Source organism: Sinocyclocheilus anshuiensis, unplaced genomic scaffold (genome assembly GCF_001515605.1).
Source record: "Sinocyclocheilus anshuiensis isolate Anshui unplaced genomic scaffold, SAMN03320099.WGS_v1.1 scaffold718, whole genome shotgun sequence".
Classification (NCBI taxonomy): Eukaryota; Metazoa; Chordata; class Actinopteri; order Cypriniformes; family Cyprinidae; genus Sinocyclocheilus; species Sinocyclocheilus anshuiensis.
In genome coordinates this window covers 1,573,679-1,595,624 of record NW_015546102.1, presented here as the reverse complement: position 1 = coordinate 1,595,624, position 21,946 = coordinate 1,573,679, and the positions used below count along the sequence as shown (strand labels likewise).

Genomic DNA, 21,946 nt, shown 5'->3' with positions numbered 1-21,946 from the left:
GGCACATCCAACTGTTAATTTCATCAATGCATTGGCAGAGGGAGTCAGTGGGGCTGTAGTCATTTGTCGACAAGGCTAGTTAAATCTGGGTTTCATCAGCATAGCTGTGATAGGCAATTTGGTTATTTCTTATTATTTGACTTAGTGGGAGCATATACAGGCTAAACAAGAGTGGTGCAAGAATTAGGAAGATTTGATATTGGTCTATAGTTGCTCAATATGGTGTTATCAAGATTGCTCTTTTTCAGAAGGGACTTAACAACTGCAGTTTTCAGAGAGTTGATATTGTTATCAATATCGATATTGTTGTCAATAGATATTGTTGTCCATGTAAACGTACTGTGTAAACTGATTTGTTTACATTTACATTTAGTAATTTAAGATGTGCATTGCAATAGTCCAGCCTGGACAGAACAAGAGCTTGAACAAGGAGTTGTGAAGCATGTTCCGAAAGAAAGGGCCTGATCTTCTAGATGTTGAATAAAGCAAATCTTCAGGACCGGGCAGTTTTAGCAATGTGGTCTGAGAAAGTTAGCTCATCATCAATCACAACTCTAAGGTTTCTGGCTATTTTTGAAGGAGTTATGGTTGATGTGCCTAACTGGATGGTGAAATTGTGATGAAATGAAGGGTTTGATGGAACCACAAGCAGCACTGTCTTGGCAAGGTTGATTTGACTTCAACAACTGAGAGCAAGGCAGTCTCGGTTGAATGTCCTCTTCTGAAACCAGACTGGTTGCTGTCGAGGAGGTTGTTCTGTGTGAGAAAGGCAGAGACTTGGTTGAACACAGCTTGTTCAAGTGTTTTTGCAATGAAAGGAAGAAGGGAAACGTTCAAATATTTGTTATAAAGTTAATTAAATGTTCAAATATTTGTTCAAAGATAATTCATTCAGCAACAAAGCAAGTGATGTGAGTGAGTCATTGAATAATTGAATCATTTACTTAACCATTTATTTTAAAAACACTATTTCATTCAGGAATGATGCACCACTACAGTAATGCTGCTTGTGTTATATTCCTAATTATAGGCCTACATATAGTAGTACTTACAGTTTTATACTATGTTCTGCCTGCTTTGTCATGTGCAGTGCTTCAGGGATGAGTACACATTCTATCATGCACGAAAAATAGAGTCTTTTACTTTTACTTTTTTGATTTTCAAAAAATCGAATTCCTTTTTCCTTTTTGATTTTCAACTACCTTGGAAAGTTTCAATCAAACGTTATCATGTGATTCATCCCTGTGCCTGTTGGTTTGGGTCCAAGAAAAAAAATACTTCTGTAAAAAAGGATGCTGGAAAAGAGTGTATGTGTTCACTATATCTGTCATTTTTAAGAAGAAGAAGAACACAAAGAAAAAGAAAAGATTAATTGTATAGCTTTTTCTAAGCATCTGGATAGGATGTGCATTTCTATTCTCCCAGGGCTCTACACATTAAAGCTAACAGTGTCAGAAACAGTGCCGGTGTTACACAGAGATACAGGACCACAATACACCATCGGAATTTAAACTACTTTCACATTTTGCTGCATTGAGCTGATATACAGTAATGTCAAACAGTGAGAATCAAGTAGTTGAAAAAAAGAGCATGGTTTGCTCGATGAATGATATTCAATACAAGTTCAGTTATAAAACTATTTTTGAATCTAAAACAAAGAAACACACTAAACATCAGCATTTTCCAACCACCCGGGTGCCAATGAATATTTCATTATTCAATAAAGTAGTTACAGATTATTGCACACAGACCCATGAGACAATAGCAAACTGCAATCTATGCTTTTATTCTCAGACTGCCCAGCACAATTTTTGAGGCGATCTTGAGAATGTGATTTAAATGAGCAGTGAAACTTCATTCTTCTCCTCTGAACCCAAATGGCTTGTTATTTGATAAAAATGCTATATTGTTTTTGTGTTGTTATACATTGGCAAAAGGTAAATAAAGATATAATGAGCAGATATGTCCCTGTTTACTCCACAATCTATCAGTCTGGAAACTGGATAAATAATAAATTTAAAGTAAAAAAAAGAAAAGGTATCTGTTTATGGTTTTCAGGAGCACCATTGGAGACATATTGAGAAACTTCAACAATTCAAATAGACAGAGATACAAATTTACAGAAGGCCAGATACTGATACTTAGAGAGGCATCTGTAATTATGTTTTTAAGCCATAGCACCACTTTATGCATCACATAAGAAACCATGGACCATGAGATTCAAAGTCAGACAAACAATTTATCAAGTTTATCAAGGCAGGAGATGAAGTAATGATTAAAAACTGAGCAATTTATTGAATATTAGCAGCATCATTGTCAAAGCTTAGTCTGAATCAATTTGACTAGAGACACATTCAATAAGTGTTATTATGACTGACAAAATCAATGTGACCTGGAAGATCTTGAAAGAGAGACAATGCCTATATTGTAAAGACAGCACACAACATAAATATCAACATGATGAGTGAATATTTACGAGTTTAAATATTTCTTAACACCCATTAAAAATAGACAATATTATTAAGCAGTTTCTCATTGCATATTTTTGACAAAGAGTGTAGGTCATTGTGTCAGACGCAGCATCTCTGTTTCTCAAATGAAACTGCATTTGTCACAAAAAAAAAGAAAACAAAAACAAGAAGACACACTGTGAATTGGTCTTATGGTAATTTTTGTGGCTTAATGTGGGGCGTAATTGACATACACATGGAGCTCCACATGGAGCACTGAAGAAAAAAATTAGACAGCCAAAATAAGCCTCTACCACTTTTAAAACCGTTAGAAAACATGCTTTAGTAAGATGATCTGAATCACTATGGTTTGTAATGTGCATATCCCATTAGTGATGGTGAGATGCTTCTTACAATTGCTCGCCCAACCCAATTTACTTCTCATTTGGTGCATTTAAAAAAAATGACTTTTCTAAAACTTTTTAAGTCTAACAGATTATTGGAGAATGTTTTACAAGAAAATACTTTTTCAGTTTTTCTATGTCAAAATTTTACGATTAATTCACTGTGTTACTTGCCTTTTCTTTGTAATTATTTGTGAAATTTGTGAAAATTGGAAATTCTACACTAATTTATATTCAGTGTGTTTAGCTAGGTTTCATTTTGGACCCTGACTGGTGATCTGATTAAAGTGTCAATCAATTTTACATTTTTCTTTTACACCAGAATTTGGGGAGTCAGTTCTTTCGGCAAATCAACTGCGAATTCGCAATAATGCTTTGAACAGCTTTGTTACCCCCCAGCTGGATTTCTATTTCATTACATTCAACTGTATCATCCTGACACGATTTTGTCCTCCGATATGAAAAAAATCCTCATGTGTGGGTGACGTAAGGGGGTATTTTGAGCCCTTCCCACCCATTGTAACCCTGTCCTCTGCCTTTCCCTATTCCTTTCTTCTCCCATCCCTCGTTCTTACAGTCAGCTGCTCCCACACAGGCACATGCCCACGGCGCTAAAGATGGAGAGACAGGGATATTGGCAGGTCCGTTGTGTAGCGCCACAATCCCTCTCTCCCACTCCCTCCTCCTGTTTCTCCCTCTCTCCCTGTTCTATAAACACACGGCTCTCTGATCTGAGGAGCTCAGCCGCCAGCAGCACATTGAGATGAGCATCACGATTCCAGCAGACTCTCTCTTCGCTCACATGAGCAGGTGCATCTCATAGAGAGAAAGCAAAGCAGGCCGACGCGGATTGATCCGCACCCTCCTCTTCCTCCTCTGCTCCGTCTGCCTCGTTTCATACAACCTTTGCACTCCTTTGTCACTCATTCAAAACATCTACCAATGCACCTGAAGCCGTCGCCCGACAAGCGATCGTCTTCATCAGCTTGGCACCCGTCCCTCTCGGACAGCTTGATATATTAGTCTGGCCCAATTAAACTGTCCCATTATTTACTAACAGAGTGACATTTAACCTTAGCAACACAAGCTGTCACATTCAATGACCTGCTGCAACCAATCAAATCGCACGGCCGAAATGTGATGCTCCTATTGTAGGTAAGCTCCTGACCTCTCCCAGAAATTCGGAAAAGGGTTTAGGCGACGAGCTGTGACAAACAAGGTTTACCCAACAGATGCTGCCTCATCACATCAAGCTCAACCCCGCTAACACTTCAGAGCACGCTCAATCGATACAATAAGCCTCTAAAGTGTTCCCCTTCAGTATCCTAGCGGTCAAACAGACCTGCGGCATATTGACCAAGAAGGGCGCTGCACACGCTATACGCCTCTGCCCTGTCACTGAGCAGTTACTGGGAAAACGGGGTACATTTATCTATTCTTCAAACTTCAGCTGGTACTAGAAGTCAGGTCTGACAGTGCTGCTTTCACTTGCAACTGTTCAATAACTGTTGTAATGGTTAAAGACGTGAAGATCTTGTTTTTTTTTTATTTTGCCCTATCTATTATCTCTTTGACGCATACAATCAGCATGTGATTAGAATGTTCAGTGTGTCACATTATCAACTGCAAACTATCATGGCGGTGCCCAAGCCCATTATAGATCAACTAACATCAACTAATGCCGAGTTCACACTGCACGATTTTCAAAGACGTCGCATCACTGTTGGTTTCACACTGAACGACTATCTGGGGTAGCATTCAGTTGTTGCTGTGTTCACACTGCACGATGGAACGACGACAGGAGGTTACACACGGCATGACTTTACAATAGGAAGAATCGCCGACAGCTCTGTCTGGTGCAGGGTTGCCAGGTTTTCGCTACAAAACCCGCCCAATTACTACTCAAAACTAGCCTGAAAATAGCCCAATTGCTTTCGAGGGGGTCCCCCAGTAAAAATCGCATGGGGGGGGGTAAAATACAAATTTTTTCTGCGGGGTTCTCCTGGTACAATTCACATTCCAGGGCCTAAATATCACATTACTGGGGTCACTTCAACCTGTTGACATAAAAAACAACCGGTGGCAATCGCGGATTTGGCAACACTGGTCCGCAAACTACGTTTCATATAACTCCTCCCCGAACTTCCCGCTGCCCTGTATCTTGGTCTCTCATTGGCTGTAGGTCATCGCCGATGTGTTTTTCAGTCAGAACTCATTTCACACAGCGTGATTCCCTCAGATCGCGTCTTTGATAATTCACACTGCGTGATTGTCACTCGCGTGAACGAGCACCGATTTGCCTCCGATTTCGGGCATTTGTCGGCGATTTCGCAAAACCTGTCGGCGAGTGAAAAATCGGGCTAAAATCGTGCAGTGTGAACTCGGCATAATGTGTTTAAACTACAAAATAGATTTACTTAAAAGTATTTGATAATCTCAATCAATACCAGATATTATACAATATAGTTAACAAGTTCGTGAAAACTTTGCATAAAAAGGAAAAATGAAATAAAAACCAATCAGTCATACAGTGCTATTGTTGCTGTGATGTGTCAGGTAGAGATTTTCGACTATCGTCTCTATCGCGGTGATGTTGCTGTGCTACGTGGTCATGAAAATTTAATGTTTGCACATGTTTTTGTTTTAAAAACAAGTGATATTAAGCCATTGAAAAGCAATCGGCAGCGAAAGAGAACTAATTTCGCAATATGCACGTGCTGTCTGAGAGAGTTTCTGAGCGCTGTCAGAGAGGCGCGTGCACGTGAACACGGTGCTCATAAAGAGAGGGAGTAGTTATTTTTGACACTTTATAGGCCTTGAACCGTTAAATACACAAACTTGTATGTGTCAAAATGCTCATCTTTGCAAGTATCCTCGTAAACACAGTCATTTAGGTCTTAAGTGAAAGCAAACAGCTGAGAAAGAAAACACATGTGTTACAGCAGTGGTTCCCAACCCTGGTCCTGGAGGCACCACAACACTGCACGTTTTGCATGTCTCCTTAATCAAACACACCTGATTCAGGTCATCAGCTCATTAGTAGAGACTCCAAGACCTGAAATTGGTGCGTTAGAGAAAGGAGACATGCAAAATGTGCAGTGTTGGGGTGCCTCCAGGACCAGGGTTGGGAACCACTGTGTTACAGTATATTGGATCCGGGCAGCTCTTAAAGTGACAGCTATCTAAAATTCCTGCTGTCTGTCATTCATGTTAAACTACAAAAGAGAGAAAATTTCTCAAATGCTCTTGACTAAATCACTTTTGTAGATTTAGTAATAAGAAATATATTTAATGTACACAGTGAAGAATATGGCGTTTTTATACATTTGATTACTTTATCAAATGTATGTAGCATTTCTTATTTATTTGTTCTACTGTAGTTTTTTTGTCCTATTGCTTGTAATTAGTTTCTTATTCCTATTTAATCGCTGACTGTTTACTTGTCTTCAGTGAGCTTGAGTTCTTGTTTTTTTTTTTCAATTTAGGCTAGCATTAGTTTTTTGAGATAATTACACTTCTGACAAGAATTATGAAATTTTAAAGTTTTGATATCATAAAGACCTTGTTTAAAGCAAAAGCAACTATATTGTGATATATATTGTTACTGTGAAATAAAATGACTCATATCATGATATAAGATTATGGTCATATTGCCCACCCCTAATGCTATTCATTTTGATAACTGGCAAAAGTAATGAAAAGAAATACATAAATAAACATTTGTCTAAATCAAAGTCACGTGGTGGGACCAAATAGCGGCCTGCAATCCCATGGAAGTACCATGGAATGCGACACAAAAGAGGAGGGCTCCTGTGAAACATAAATACTGAAATATAAAATAAAAGCTACTCAAAAGTATTTTGTGTTATTTGTGTTATTTGTCTGTTGAGCAACAAAAACAAACCATTTACAGGCACAGCATTGGATATTATCAATGTTTTTCGATTGTGGGTGGCAGTGAGGGAAAGCACTCTTTTGCCTGCTTCACCAAACGTGACATAAGGTTTGAGGACTCGTGTATTGGGGGAACTGGAAAAAATAGTTGATGGCACCAGAATGAGAGAGAATCTTACGGAAGAGGGTCTGTGTAGACCTCTACCTGACCTCATGTCACATCAAGGCTAGTTCATAGTCCCAAAAAACGTACAGAAAAAAAAATGCTTTTTACTTGATGGTTACACCACATGGCATTTCAGAGGCATTAAATTCAACTTTTTACTACAAAGAGTAGGTTTCTTGTAACATGTTTTTACATTTTTCCTCATTATCAAGGACACTCTAATATGTCATTGACCTGTACATTTATTGGTACACAGCTAGCAAGTATGTTAATAAAAAAAAAAACTACAGACACAAAATCTAAGGAGGGTTTCATTTGGATATGAGTGGCCTGTAGCAAAGATCTCTCTAAAGGGTTTTGGAGTGTAAATGGAGCCTTTTACCACTTCTGCCTCAGAGCCTTTATCCAGCCATCTGAGAGCATCAAGTGCCCAGTCCTGCGTCGCTAAGGCAGGTGCGGCACTCTACTGCAGGTTAAATGGAACATTATATCCACCACAATTAAAGATTTCTGTATAATGCAGGACATTTGCTGTCCTTCATGATTGCTCCTTGTCAGACTGTGAAATATGACCCCATTGCAATCTTGTGTGATTGTGAAAGACTGTGTGACATCTTTTATGTCAACTGTACGATGTGCATCTTAGCTAAGACTTTGGTTATGATTGACAGCCATGACTGGGCGTTTTACAGTCCCCATCACATTCTGACATCCTCATTGACATGCAAAATTGAAATGGGCTGCTCAAACAAAAGCAAGCTGTTTTTTTTATTTAAAATGTCTGGAGTCTGTGGCTAGGCTAAAGAAGATGTCATTCTTCACACCAGACACCAGAGATCATTTTGATAGTATGAAAATAACTTGAGGGCTAGAAGACATTTGTGTTAAGCCTATCATATAGACAAGTATTTTCAACTGAACGTCTCTCTCTCCATCTCTCTCTGTCTCTTTTGGTCTGTATCCAGACACACACACACACACACACACTGATAAGGTCATCAATTGCTGTGCTCCAATTGGTTCTTCATTTGATGGGCGTCATAAGAGTAGTTGCACTGGAGAAATGTGGCCCACATATTTTAACATGACCAGAACCCAGTAAGAGAAGATTTATCTCAAAAGCAATTAATTGGTCATCATTGAGCATGTCACATTAAGACTGCAGATTCTGAATTACAACTTACTTGTTTTTACGATCTGCAAATTTTCTCAGTAAGCAAAAACATGGCAAAAATTCTAGAATGGTGTCTTTGGGTTAGCCCACTGTACAGTGAACATGTTAAACAATTATCAAGCACATAAAGAAATTAAAAGAACGCATACACCAAAAAATAAAAACATTCTCTTGGTATTTGTCTTGTTTTTCAGTAAAATACATCTAAACATCATTTAAAGGATGCATTACCCTGAGAAGAAAAATTGTGTAAAATAATAATAATAATAATAAATGTGAAATATATTTCAAGTACCTCACTAAATTTGGCAGTTATTTATGGGATAAGAAAAATAAATTCGATTTTTTTTAACCTTTGTTTGTTTAACCTTGGTGTTGTTAGCACCATGCTCTACCAGTTGGGCTACAAGAACACCGTTCACAAAAACTCTGATTAGGAAGATCAAAAACAAATGTTAATGCCATGAAAATAATTTAAATTAAAAATGGGGTTTTGTCACATACATGAAAAACACTCATATTAGGCCAATGTAAACTAATGTTTAAAAGTCTGGTGTCAGTGCAAATGTTTTAATGTTTTTGAAAGAGGTCAGCATTTATTTAATCAAATATACAGTAAAAACAATAATATTGACAGGTATACTATTGTTATAGTAACTGTTTTTTTTTATTTTAATACATATTTTTAATAGGCTATAACATATTAAAATGTAATTTATTCCTGTGATGGCAAAGCTGAATTTTCAGCAGCCATTACTCAAGTCTTCAGTGTCACATGATCCTTCAGAAATCATTATAATATGCCGATTTTGGGCTCAAGAAACATTATTATCAATGTTGAAAACAGTTGTGCTGCTTAATATTTCTCAGGAATCTGTGATGAATAGAAAGTTCAGCAATTATTTGAAACAGCAATTATTAGTAAAATTATGACTTCACTCTCACTTTTTGTCAACTGATGGCTCCTCGGTGAAGATCACTTTCTTTAAAAAAAATAACTTTAATATTAGTTTGTTGTGATAAGGTGGAAACTTTTCTCAAGATCTTACCATAAACTAAAACCTACCTCAGCTCTTGGCTTAAAAAAAAAAAATCTAATTTTGCACATATTCTTAAAAGGGTGTTATCAAGCCTTTTTGTACAAATTCTTGCTCCTAGTCAGGGCATTTGATGTCACATCTCTACACGCAAGCTTATTAAGATATTGCACAAGTTTGAGGTCCTCCATGTCACACCTTCTTCAATATATATAATGGGAAAAGTAAAGAAAAGTGTATTGTATTGGATTAGCATTTAGCAGAGCCAGACGATGCATGAAAACAACCTCTGTCAGCAACCACAGCTCCTCATGTTTCCAAAACATACCTTCTAAGAAAAATAAAAAAAGAATAAAGGCATTGATCCCATTACACTAATGACTCCTCTGCATTCCAGCGCACCTGGTGTGGGCCGATTTGACACTGAGCCAGAACGAAGAATATTAAAGAATTGTGTAATTTCTTTACCTGAGGTGTTGTATTAAATTATAGTGGTTCAGGGCCAAATGGTGTTTCAGATGCTTGGATGGAGATCATGCGACTAAAAGCTGATGTGAGATTAAACTGCCTTCTTTAATCCATTTTGCAATCAGGCTGATATGGCTGTCATTAGAGCTGTTGCCTTGCCTGCTTAAGGTTATTCATCGCTTCATTTGAGAAAAAAAAATCATAAATGGGGTAGTCAAATCATCTTGGTGAGTGATGAATAGCATATCTATTTGGCATATAATTTATTCAAGAGCGTATGAACACTGCAGATCAATTTACGTGCATGCATGACCAAACCGCAGGCAGTACCACTGGCTGTTAGAGACTTCCCACCACAACCTCTCTATTGCCCATGTTTTGTGGGTAAAGTGTGAGGTCATTAGCATCTTCCTGCTTTAGTGACTGCACCGCAACGATCCCCTAGCGGTGCTAAAAGCATAATCACATGTATTTGACTTCATGCACCATGCTGGAGATGTGTGGGGAGGCTGATGTCACACCGTAGGACTTATATCCTCTGCACATCCACAGTCTTTGATCTTATCAGTGGCCAAAATCCTACTCCCCTTCATGGAGGACATTGGAAAGCTGTCTAAAACATCTGTTCTTGTATATCCTCAATTCTGAAACACACACTGAAATGTCAAAATCAAGAGTCATATATCTTCACTGCTAAAGGCGGGGTTTAAAGGGACAGTTCATACAAAAATGAAAAGCATAATTTACTCACATACACATACGTCAAACCAACAAGTTTCAAGGAAAACAAAAGGAGATGTTAGATCAAGTTTCAAAATAAAAATAATCATATCAAAACAATCAATAGGCGGGTTTCCATCCAAAGTTGCGAATTTAACATGTGCAAAATTGAAATATTGCATAAAACATTTGCGAATAAGCACCGTTTCCATCCAACGAGTCAAAGAGAACAAAATCGTCACTTCCTGGTAGAACTGGCGCTATATATGACTAACAAAACTAGGAGAAGCCAATCATTTTCATATATAATAAATTACTTGTGCCTCAGAGCGAGCAGACGAAACAAAATAAATGCGGTCATTGCTTTCGGAGGTGGATGCTGCTGTTTGGGAACGCAGTCGTGTAACAGTTCTGGGAGGCAATTATACAGAAATACTTTGATGGCAGACTTTGCTCAGGCATTTAAAACTGACCATAACAACATTTAAAGTGCCCCTATTATGGATTTTTGAAAATTACCTTTCATGCAGTGTGTAACACAGCTCTAAGTGAATGAAAACATCCTGCAAAGTTTTAAATCTGAAAGTGCACCGTGTATAAAGTTATTTTCTCTCAAAAGAAAGAGTCGACCCTGAATCTTTGAAACAAGTCATTTTTAAACCGAAATAACAAATCCCAAGCCATTTCATGTTGACGTCAACATGAAACATTAGCATACTGCCCACCCACTTGTTGCGCGCGCAGACCCGAGAAAACTTGAAAACTTGTTCTGAATGAAAATGCAAATTCATTCTTTGCCACTAGGTGCCGCTTTTGGAGCGGTAAAAACAGCTGTTTCCCCGGTAACGGCTGTACACAAAGCAGCACTGCGCTTACAAACGCTGCATTACAGGCATGATGCAATGAAAATGAGACCAATCGGACCAATCACGCAGATTAGCGTCACGCAAAGTAGGGGTTTGGAAAAATGAATCGTTGAGCGAAACGTTTGGGAGTCGTTGAGCAACTAAGGTAAAAAATAAATGCATATTATAAGACAATGAAAGTGTTTTTTGACCTTGCATGCATTTCAACAAGTTGTTGGGGACTCCCAAAACCAAAATACGAACCTTTCATAACCCATAATAGGGGCACTATAAGATGCTGTGGAACAAGATCGGTCCGCTGGTTAGTCAAGTTTTGCCGTCCCATAGCGCAGAGCCACATTACTTTTTTGATGCGCATGGAGGAATTTACTTGGCAAATGCATTTCCATCTCCCATTATTCGCATTAACCCTTTTTCGCACAAGTCAAAAACCAACTCAAGCGAGCGTAAAAACTTTTTTATTCGAAATTTGGCATTTCCATCACTCGTTTTTGATGCGATACTTCAAAATGCGCATAAAAACAGGGTGATGGAAACATAGCTAATGAGGTTTTTGTGTTATATTCCAAGTGTTCTCAGGTCATATGAAAAAATTGTTTAAATTAATTTCAATTTCAAGTTTATCGTTTCAAGTTGCATTTTTCAAACTTGCTTTTAATTTTTTATTTAATTGCTATTAATGACATCAAATAATTTTGAAAAGTACACTATGTAACTGTGTATTCTCTACTGACATCTGTCCCACTGACATCTGAAGTTGAAAATGGCCATATTTAAATTAAGGAACATTACTTTTTTTAAAGAACTTCCTTATGCCAAGGCTGCATTTATTTGATCAAAAACACACTAAAAACAGTAATATTATGAAACATTCCTGCAATTTAAAACATTTACCATTTTCTATTTAAATTAAAATGTCATTAATTTCTTTGATGGCAAAGCTGAATTTTCAGGAGCCATTACTCCATTCTTCAGTGTCACATCATCCTTCAGAAATCATTCTAATATACTTATTTGATGGTGGTAAAAATTGTATTATCAATGTTTTTTTGTGAAAACTGCAATACATTTTTTTTAGGATTTTTTGATGAATGGATAGTTCAAAAGAACAACATTTACTTAAAATTGTAATGTTTTGTACCATTACAGTCACTTTTGATAAATGAATTTCTTTTAAAATAAGAAAATAAAATAAAAAAATGTACTGACCCCAAACTTTTCAATGACAGAGAAAAGCCAAAACATATTTAAGTCTCTTTTATGTGCTTTTTGTCCAATTTTGGCAGTCACCAACCCCTTTCTTTGCATGGAAATAAACATCTCACAGACCTCTTCACAAAATAAAAAAGAAATATGGAATGACATGAGGGTGAGTAAATGACAAAATTTATTTGTCATCACTTGTCACTTCTGGGTGCACTATTCCTTTGATTGCCACTGCTCTTGTAGTCCTGACTAATGTCTTCTCTGACTCAACCAGTTTCACCAGCACACTCTATCACACTTTTCCCTATTTTACTCAATCCATATTTCGGCAGTACCATCAATTTATCCATCCCCTCAGACAAGTAAACAGCCACTGGTGCAATTTTCCATGGATACATAAAGTATACTTAAAAATATACTTGAACTTTACTTAAGTATACTTACTAAAATAAACTTGAAGTATACTACTTTTTGGTAAGGGATACTCACCAGAGTTTGCTGGTACTGAAGCATGCGCTGAGGGGCTCGGTCTCGCGCCATAACCGTGCATACAGCGAGAATTAAATATTGGGTCCTTCTCCGCAGAAAACTGCCCAGCAGCCTATGCAGCTGTCAACTGAACTCTTCCCTCTTCCCGCGCGCGCACTGCAACATATGCCATAACGCGCTGGAAACCCACTTTGTGTGGGAAGACAGGGGTTACTACACTTCATACCTGTTGACTCGATTGTCAAAAATCAATACATATATTTTCTACCGCTGTGTGAGTAATCGCTATTTTGCACTACCGTGAACTCAAGCACTTAACGCGTAGATTACGCATGCCAGGCTGTTTTATGACTAAGTTTTAATGACCCGAGGCAGGAACAGATATGTTTTCAGTTTATCATGCAAAGATTTGTTATTTACAATGAGAGAAAACCTTAAATGGATACTCAAAGACCTGAATAATTTTCTATTGAAATTGGGATGCACCTGTTACCCTCCTAAATGAACTGATATGGAATGACATAGAACATCTTCACTTTGAAAGCCTGTGGAGAGCCAATGGGCAGTTCATTACACCGCTCATTAATATTACAGTAAATACTAAATATAGATGCAAACTTGAAATGCATAGGATGCATTGGCCCACGAGCACCAACAGCTCAAAGGCTTCATGGCATGAAAGACAGAATTCCTTGGAGAGAGAGAAAGAAACCAATAGGTTGTTAAACAGATTTCCCTACAGAGGCAGAGACTGGTATGCTGCTTTTGTGGTCAGGTCTACTGCCAGCTCAGGGAACAGCAGGGGCACAGGCTGGGATGAAATATGAATGTATCACTGTGAATTCTGACAGTTTTCTTGCAACACTGCAGTGTTTTTGTGTATAAGTGTTCGAGCTCTCTCTCTCCTCCATGCATGCTCATGCATACAGAACTCAAAATCCCTGTCCTCATAAATACTGATAGAAACAACATGTCGTTGTGTTTGCAGCTGTCATCAAACAGATCATTTCAAAGTCATATCTGGTGGTAATACTGCTATTTCTAATGTCACTGGTTAACAGTTCTTCACAGACACTGCTCCTTAAAGGCATAGTTCACCCAAAAAGCAACAGTTCTGTCATTATTTAATCACTGTAATGTTGTTCCGAATCTTCTGTGGAACACAGAAGATATTTTGAAACAAAACAGAACAAAACAAAAAGTTTTTTTTGTCCATACCATGAAACTCAATGTAGTCCAATGTTGTTTAAACCACTACTTTTTCAAAATATCTTATTTTGTGTTCCACAGAAGGAAATGAATTTTCATTTTTGAATGAACATAATATCTTTAAGATTAGTAGTAAATAAACAGACCTTATTTCTTTGTGTCTTTATACATCATACTGCACTGTGCAAACCATCTTCACTTAACTAATGTTTGTGCACAAAGGCTACGTCACGTGGTATGGACAGGTGAGCATCCCTGCCCGTTTGCATTCCTTTGAATTGGGTGTTCCAACGCCCTCAGCATTAACACACTGACCCAATTTGATGCATCTTGCACAAAACTTTCTGAATGTTCTTTTAATGAATTGTGGAAGCCCGAAAGAGTTCAAAAGAACATCTTGTTCATTGACTATTTAAATATGGGTCTGGGTGAGAAAATGAGACGTCGATCCGTAGTGGGGGTGTGAAACAAGGGTCGATATTAGATTACATACAAGTATTGCCATCCCAGACAGGGAATAAGACCCAGTGTGCATAAAACTCAATAGCGTGTGGCTCTCTTCTGCTCTGCCAAAATGGTTTTAGCTCATTCAAAATTCTACGAGTGTAAATACATTCAGGTTGGAAATACACTGTATTTTGTGATTTGAACAGACAAATAATGTACAAATGCTATAAAAACCAATGAATTTTTCAACTAAACAGTTAATTAATTTAACAAGTTAATTGCATATACAATAAAATATATTAAATAAAAATAATACATATATAATTTCACTATAGAATACTGTAAAAATACTGTGCACTGAGTCACTCTAAGTAGCATTTTTTGTTATTTATTTAAAGTCGGCATGAAACGGAAGTTGTGATTTTCTTCTCTACTGTGACGTATATCCGAGTGAAACGGCATCTGAAATGAGAGGGCGCGTTGCTAACAAAATGGAGGCAGATCTGAATGCCAGTTTGCAGTTAGTGGTGAGGGATTTCTCTCCACTGGATTCACAGCCGACACCTTGCAAGCATGAATAAATTTATTTATTAAGGATGACGACGACGATCAACGGCACAAAACATGCCTAAATAGTGAGAGAGAGAGAGAGAGAGAGCGAGAGAGAGAGACTGCCTGAATGACTGAGCGCGTCCTCCATCAGGTCATATTCATGAAAAAAATTAGTAGTAGTGCAATGTCCTAAGAGTAATGTTGTCGTAATATCCTAATATCTCTTCAATGTTTAGGGGTAACGTACTCCCTCATGACTGGTGTCAGTGCTATAAAGTGAAGCATCAGCTTCAGCTTTTCCCCCTGTCGTTTATCCCAGCGTTTACCCCTCACGTCACTAGCTCCGCCCTTGCACCATAGCTCGTGACCGGAAGAGAAGATGAGTCGTTTTGAGGGGGAGGGGAGGTTAACGTTTTTGATTAAAGATTACGAGGGCACATGAATTAAAAAAATAATAATAATGAGGTGCGGATAAATTATTTATAATAAACACTACAGTATTCCATTAAAAAATAAGAATTTTCCATTTTGATTTCATGGTGACTTTAATGTGGTACATTAGTGTCATGTGAGTTACCCTGATGGTGTTTTGTGTTTGTGTGGGCAACACTGTGCTCTGTCTTCAAGTTATTATTAGTCACTGTTGCTGGAGAGGCCAATGTTGCTGAACTTTAAGTCACCATGTGGCCTTCCATGTACCATTTGTATCTTATCAGCACATTACAACAAACAGATTATACATCAGATAGGTTATTATAACACATTATATAGCAGAATGACATATACACTTAGAAACTGTGAATTTGGTCTCCAAAATGCCATCCTGTAATGCTTGTAATATCTTCAGTGTATTTTTATGGTAAAGTTCCAGCAAATACAGCTGACATTTTTACCATAAATTTACTGCGTGCATAATTTTTTAAATCAAACTTGAATTGATAGCTATTTATCAACTCCACATGATACCAAATCAATCAAGTTGGGAGATAAAGTTTCTCTCCAAGTTATGAGATTTTTCACTCTCCTGAATGTGAAGTGAACTCTTCAATTTCCAATTTCAGCAGAATTTGTCCCCTAAGTGAATGCAGAGGTGGAGATATCGATTTCAGTTTTAAACTATGTAGATGCAAATATAAATATTTTTTTCTTGCGTTTCAGATTACTCCAACACAAAGGAAGGACCTTGAAGGGACATCGGATGTAAATATATAAACGACTGAATCCACAGGGTTTCTTGAGAGCGATAGAACATCATCTTGCATAGAGTCGGTCTGACAAAATTGTGCCTATTTGTCCTCATTAGTGGATCTAGACAAGAGAATCAGGCGGCTGTTCAACTCCCTGCACGAATAACACTGTGCCCTTGAGCTCCACAAGATAACCAAGTCGATCAAATGCCCTTCGGAATAAGAATGACATGCAAAAGCTTCAAAAAGGCTAACGGGTTGTTCTAATGACAGTTGAGTGACTTCTAACGCGCTTTAACAGCGCAGTTTATCGGCAGCAATATTGGACACCTTAACAGGTTGCTATTTCGTCTTTGGCGGCTACTTACATTTTTCCGCGCCGGCTTTTATAACACAGTCGATTAAATGCCCTTCGGAATAAGGATGACACGCAAAAGCTTCAAAAAAGGCGAACGGATTGTTCTGATGGCAGCTGAGTGACTTCTAAAGCGCTTTAACGCGCAGTTTATCGGCAGCAACATTGGACACCTTAACAGGTTGTATATTTCGTCTTTGACGGCTACTTACATTTTTCCGCGCCGGCTTTTAGTCTTGGTAAGAGCTCCTCTTGAACGCAACAGTCCAAACGTCACCTACGCCGCTCCATTTAATGACGCAAAAATGGAAGAAATCTCCACACAATTAGAACAACGCAATCAGTATCGAGTAATGACGTCAGTGCTGTTCGGTCCCAGTTGTTCGTCTAGACGATCAAGATACTTTCTGTGTAATTGTCCTCGCGGGTGATTTGGCAGTGCCCTGTTGCTGATGCCTCTCGCTCGTCTTTGAATTCGCCTCAGACTGGAAGCTAAACTTCAAAAAAGCCAAGCGCTTCCCTTAAAACATACTTGTGGGTGTTAATGCATCACCTAAACGCTTCGGATTAGTGTGCACTGCACGCGCTGATAGGTAAAGGAGTAATTAAACCGGCGGAGCCTGGGGCGCGTGCACTGGCCAGGAATTGATTCTGTGATGCAATGCGGGTTCCGTCACAGGTTTAGTTATTGCGGGTTGACTCCACTTCTGTTCCTATTACCTGTCATCAATGCCATGTGATGGCGCATTTGTCTTCATCAGTGCATTGTGCTGATGTCATTTTGACAGAATGTTAAGTTTTAAAGTGCTTACTAAGTTTCACTTTATCTATCTATATATCTCTCTGTCTGTCTGTCTGTCTGTCTATCTAGCTATCTTATCTAAGGGGAAGATGATCTATATGGAACATATTTCACATGTGGTGTTGTAATCATTACTGATGGTGTTCTGAGCTTGTCGTGATCACAGCGACTCCAAGGCTTACAGAAAAGGCTTTTTGCTCTATCCTGATTTTTCACAGCTGTGACTTGTGGGCTGCTGCAGGGTGACTGAGCGGAAGATTGTTTCTGCACTGCGAAAGAGAGAGGGTGGTGAGATCCTCTAATTTCAGTGTGTGCTAATGTTCAGAACAAACATTCTCTCGTATTTAAACATAACTATCACCATTCTGGCTCAGTGTTCACATTTGCAGCAAATAAACAGTGAATGCATTATGATCTCCTCATGTTTACAACAGTTCACCAAATCCAAAGACAACAGGTGTTTTGTTAGGAAGATATACCTGTTATATTTCTGCAAACACATCTGTGCATGCATTTGAACATTATAGCCATACAGGTGACAGGTGTTGTACTAAGACTGAAAAATGTGAAATGAAATTACTGCTGAAGCTCATTTTAGTGGTGTGTGTGTGTGTGTGTGTGTGTGTGTGTGTGTTTAATCTGGCAAAGAGATATGTTGCAGCTGAATAAAACAAATATTTATGATAACTCGCAAAGGGACAGAGACACCAGAAGGCTGGTCATGAAAGTAGGCCGTCTAAGCACACTCATTCAGCTCTGCTGATTCATACACACACCTGGTTTCTTTAAGCCCTTGAACAATTAAAAAAACACAGATCCCTTTAAATATGTTTGTATCATTATGTTACCATCCAAATAGGTAGACTGATAACACCTTTTGTTGCCATCAATCTGTCTTGTTACACACTTGATCATATTACATTTTTATATGATTCTGTGATATAGTAAGTACATTACTACATTAGTACAAGTACATCCCAGACTGAAATGTAAGTCTGAGCTGTTTCAACTGAAAGAAACTTGCACTGATGTTAAAATATATCAGTGCCTTTGTTTTGTCTCAAGATGCACACCAGTAATGTTTTTTTCTAAGGCATGTTAATAAAAATTACTTAAATGTCCTAATTGAACTATGGCCTAATCCTGGCTTAGTCTAAGCCCTGTCTGTGAAACCAGGCCTAAATGTTTTAAGAGTAATATCAATACAGGTGGTGACTTTGGCACCACTTTGATTTTACTTACAAAAAGGCACAATTAAACTTTTCAGTTTTGTGGGTTGAAATTTTCAAATGTAATGCATACTGTAAATGTACATAGAATACTGTACTTTTTATGTGCACAATGACATTTTTATACATATAAATTCAATAAAACAGCAAATATTTACTAGCACACTCAATGGCATCAATAAAAATATAAAAAGTAAAATATGAAGTGTGAATATGTGTGGAGGTATAAATAAATGAAGGAACACATACAAAGCATGTCCTACTGAATGTGGAAATCCACTGAAAGCAGAAGACTGATCACATAATAAAATATTAACCTGAACCAAACTTTTGTTTGTTCAGCCTACCTTATTTTTTATTTTTTTTTTCAAAAGTCTGTTAAGAAAATGTTTATTTATTTAGAATTGCATCAGTATCTACTACAACCCCAGGGTTTCCCTCACTTTTATTTTGGCTTTGGTGTGTGACTCACTGCAGGGACGTCGGGGCATATTCAGAGACGAGATAACAAACGTCCCAGCCGGGAAAGGAAGATTCAGAAGTCAAGAAGTGTGGGGGCGATGCACATGATGAATATAGTCAATATAGTGGAGGAGCGCACATCTGGGTGGGCGTTTTCGCGTTACTTCTTCAAAAAAGACGCTCTCCAATGGAAAGCAACGCAAATGAAGAGATCTCATGTTGTAACAGGGCATGGATTTAAGTAAGTACGCATGAATGACGGCTTCCTTTTACAGAACTGGTCGTGAAGATAAGTGTTAGCGGCTTTTAAAATACTTTCTCTATAAAAATGTATTTATAAAGTGCTGATAAATTTGAGTTTTGGGTCAGGTCATTAAAATAAACCTATTTTATTATAATGACCAGCTGTTTGCACGGGTACATGGACATGCAATATTTGACAGATTATCTTAAAACTTCAGCTAAATGGTCATTATAACGCAGAAACCTTAACAAAATGAACACTGCAGAAATAGGCCTGCAGTATTGATTCATTTATTGTTAACTAGCAAATTTAGATACAGTGTAACACGACTCTGTTTTACGTCCTTATCTCATCTTGTTACATCTCTCACCGGTTCTGATGTTTTTGTTTTGGAATTGTAGACTCCAGGGCCCGTATTCACAAAACATTTTATCTTACCACTAAGAGTTCTCCTAAATAGCAGTAAAAGTTTTTAGCTAAGAGTTTACTCTTAAAAACTATTCACAAAGCTGCTGAGACAAACATAGAGAGAAGTCTTAAAGTGCCCCTATTATGGGTTATGAAAGGTTCATATTTTGGTTTTGGGAGTCCCCAACAACAGGTTGACATGCATGCAAGGTCAAAAAACACTTTAATTGTCTTATAATATGCATTTATTTTTTACCTTATTTGCTCAAGTCTCCCAAACGATTCGCTCAACGATTCATTTTTCCAAACCCCTCCTTTGCGTGACGCTAATCTGCGGTGATTGGTCCGATTGGTCTCAGTTTCATTTCATCATGCCTGTAATGCCTGATAAAGCAGCGTTTGTGAGCGCAGTGCCGCTTTGTGTACAGCATTACCAGGGAATATGGTGTTATTTTACTGACAAATGTGGAGGGCGCATTATTGTAGCGCGAAAGCACATTAATACAATGCGCGAGCGCGAATCTCAACGCTCAAAGTTATCAACCAATCAAATTTCAAAGATGGATCTGTAATTTCTTTTACCGCTCCAAAAGTGGCACCTAGTGGCAAAGAATGAATTTACATTTTCATTCAGACCAACGTGAAAAGACCAACAGGTGGGCAGGCAATATGCTAATGTTTCATGTTGACGTCAACATGAAACAGCTTAAGATTCGTTTTAAAAACGACTCCTTTCAATGATTCAGAGTCGACTCTTTCTTTTGAGAGACAATAACTTTATACACAGTGCACTTTCAGATTTAAAACTTGGCAGGATGTTTTCATTCACTTAGAGCTCTGTTACACACTGCATGAAAGGTAATTTTCAAAAATCCATAATAGGGGAACTTTAAGCTAAGAGTAAGGGCGGGGTTGGCATTGGAAGATGTCAGCATGCTTACTAACTATGCACACAGTGATTGGATGATAGGGGAGGGGTCTCTGTCAGAGATTTATTCATAGAAATATTGTAGAGCACAATGTTATGTTCCCATATTCAAATAAAGATTTTATTAAATATAAAATATAAAAATGTTAATTGCCACATTCAAATAAATATTTTTAAAATGCAGGCTAAGTGTCACTAATTAAACAAGTATATGTTCATCCAATTGTCAGCCTCTTACATGTAGGCAATGCTTCATGTAAACAATTAGCGGATATGCATATAAACAGCCTTTTAATTAACATAGTAGAATAATCATGGCTGATAGTAAGACATGCAAACGTAAAAGAAAACCAAACTGGATGCAAGAACAGCTGTTACTTCTTGCCCAAATGGTTTATGAAAACAAGGATATAATCAAAGGAAAATCTGGAGTTGGGATAACCGCCAAAACCAAACTGCAGCAACAGCCATTTTAGGATAGTTTGTGGTTTGGTCTTAGTGACTTAGAAGTCCTCTTCACTACTCCTAAGGTTTCACAGATTTATGAGCTAGTTTTAGCACTAAAACGCTTTGTAAAATACTCTTAGAGCAAAAATTTAGGAGTCCTAAATTTAGGACTGACACAGCCATTATTTTTAAGATTTTCTCCTAAATCAGCCAGTTATGAGCTAATTTTAGCTTTGTGAAGATGTTTTGTGAATATGGGCCCTGAACTTCTACTGAGTAGGTACAGGATGTCAATATAATGTCAGGTTGACGTTGGACATGATGGCGGACAGACTTTGCATTTTGGTTGAGAATGAAAATAGTCAGTATTTGACGCCAATTTGACGTTGACTTAACATTGGATTTTGGTTACACAACAAATCAACATCAGCTGAAGTTGGTATTGTACATCAAATTAACATTGACATTACACGTTAAATTGACATTTAATTTTGGTCACCTGACGTTGTGTACCTGACGATGTGTGCCTGCTGGGAAGCCATCTGTTAATTGTTTTATTCTACCTGTCTGTCTATACATACATTAAAATAAATACTTTTTATTACACTTGTTAACCGTTTTGAGTCGCTTGCACTGAACTCAAAGTGATACTAAAGACACCAAAGTAGGCTACTGTAGCACTGGTGTACTGCTATGGGCAATGGTACACATTAGCATTATCCAACTTATAGCAGTGGGCGTGGCCTACCTGATATTGCAGACTGGTCTTTCTCATCATATGTAGTAATTTTAAAATTGTTTA

General features: G+C 37.8%; 1 protein-coding gene and 1 long non-coding RNA gene across 2 annotated transcripts in view; one reads left to right on the top strand and one right to left on the bottom strand.

Moving 5' to 3' along the window:
* Positions 1–13,996, top strand: part of LOC107700556 (uncharacterized) — a 22,078-nt gene extending 8,082 nt beyond the window's left edge. Inside the window, exons 2-3 of the long non-coding RNA XR_001635556.1 lie at positions 10,051–10,061; positions 13,987–13,996. This is a non-coding gene — a long non-coding RNA (uncharacterized LOC107700556). The remainder of the gene's footprint in view (positions 1–10,050; positions 10,062–13,986) is intronic.
* Positions 1–17,252, bottom strand: part of clcn2a (chloride channel, voltage-sensitive 2a) — a 58,081-nt gene extending 40,829 nt beyond the window's left edge. Inside the window, exon 1 of the mRNA XM_016502257.1 lies at positions 16,837–17,252. The gene's annotated coding sequence lies outside the window, so the exon portion shown is untranslated. The remainder of the gene's footprint in view (positions 1–16,836) is intronic.
* Positions 17,253–21,946: the final 4,694 nt, after the last annotated feature.